This window comes from Sarcophilus harrisii, chromosome 3 (genome assembly GCF_902635505.1).
Source record: "Sarcophilus harrisii chromosome 3, mSarHar1.11, whole genome shotgun sequence".
Lineage (NCBI taxonomy): Eukaryota > Metazoa > Chordata > Mammalia > Dasyuromorphia > Dasyuridae > Sarcophilus > Sarcophilus harrisii.
Window position 1 is genome coordinate 225,930,175 of NC_045428.1, and position 2,100 is coordinate 225,932,274.

Here is a 2,100-nt window from a genome sequence, read left to right on the forward strand (position 1 = left end):
GCACCTTTTCATATGGCTAGAAATAGTTTCAATTTCTTCTGAAATTTTTCTGTTCATATCCTTTGACCATTTATCAATTAGAGAATGGCTTGGTTTCTTATAAATTTGAGTTAATTCTTTATATATTTTAGAAATGAGGCTTTTATCAAAACCTTTGAATGTAAAAAGTTTTCCCAGTTTATTGCTTCCCTTCTAATAAAAGTAGGGAAGTTTTAAAGAGGTAAAGGAAATAAAATAAATTTCATTCTACAAGTGATGAATTCAAGATGCTCCTGGGACAACTGGAAAAGTCAAGCCAATAATTAGTAACGAAGAATTGAAATTTCAAAGAGAAATTGGGTCTGAATATGTACATCTTTTAGAATTATATGTATAGACATGATATGTTTGTATAATTTTTTAGAGTTTTCACAATATCTCCCATAGATTATCTCATTTAAGTGTCACAACAACCCAGTGAGATATGGATTATAGTTAAGGAAAGTAAGGCTGAGAGAAGGTAAGTTATTTGTTCATGCTGCAAGTAATATGAGATTTGAACTTGGATTTTTCTACCTCATAAGTTTAGTACTCTGCTATGCCATATGTCTTATTTAGACAGGGAAGCTGACAAAACCACCAATGGAAACAGAAGAGAGAAACTTGGGGGATACCCATATTTGCAGGGCAGAAAAAGGCTGATGATCCAGGAAATTAATAACTGATTAAGTAGATAGGAAGAGAACCAAGGAAATAAATGTTACTAAATCTGAGAGGGGAGAGAGTATTCAGGAAAAGGAAATGGGCTGATACTGTTCAAAAGAAAGTTGCAGAGAGAATGAAGATTGAGAAAAGGCCACTCAACAGTAACAGTGAAGAAAAATAATGATTGACCAACTGGTTTTGTGAATGGAAAGATCAAAAAGATTAACCCAAACACTGTATAATGATATCAACCAGAGTTAGACTTATGAAAAGTTGAGAAAGTGAACTCTTCTTTGTGAATGTGAGGGGATATCCAGACATTATCCACATAGCTGATATACTGATTAGTTTTATTTAATTGACTTTTAAAAAAAATTATTGTTACAAGAGATACTTTGCTGGGGAAGGAAGAAAGATTTCAAAAGGGAAATGATGGAAAAACCAAAATATATCAAATAATTTTTTTTAATTTTAAAGAACATTTAAAAAAAAAAAAAAAGGAAAAGGACCCACAGGCACAAAAACATTCAGAGCAACTTTTTCATAGTGTCAAATAAATGGAACTAAGGGGTACCTACATGTTGAGGAATGGATAAATCAATTATGCTATGTGGTTCTAATGAAATATCAGTAGCATAAGAACAATTAAGTGAAAGGTCCTAGAGAAAATGGGGAAGATCAGAATGAAGTGAGGTGGAATAAAGTGAATAGAACCTGAACACAATTTGGATAATACAACATTATAAAGAAAAAATTTTGAAAGACCTAAGGTCACTGATCACTGCAATGAATACCAAGAGTATGGAAGATGAATCTTGTTAGTCACTTCCTGACAGAGGGGATGGCCTCAAAATGCAGGCTAGGACATACATTTTTAGACATGGCCAATCTGCTTTGAATTACACATTTCTTACAAAGGTTTTCTTTTCTTTTTTGCTTTTTGGAGGATGAGGAGAGATAATGTTGGAGGAAGAGAAAATAAATTCTTGGAGTTATTTTTAAAAGATGATTGGTAACCTTGGAAAGAACAGTTTTGACATAAGGTCCAATTTTTAATGAACTAATATATTTGATAATCATTTCTTCAACCATCTCCTTTCAACTTCAAATGAAAACCATCATCTCTAATATCTCTAATAATAAAACCACTGGGTTTTAATCTCCTGGGAGCTAGAGGAGTGGGTTTTAATCTCCTGGCAGCTAGAGGACATTGTGGATCACTGCAGAGAATGTTAACAGTTCTTGAGGAATTACCAGAGAAAGAACTCAAAAAAATCAGAGTAGATCAATTTGGTATTTTCCTCACAAAATCACAGTTTGTATGTGAGTGGGGGGCAGAAGGAGGAACAAGAGAAAGAGAAGGACACACACAAAGACAAGTACAAACATCTCTCTCACACATTCTTTCTCTCTCTA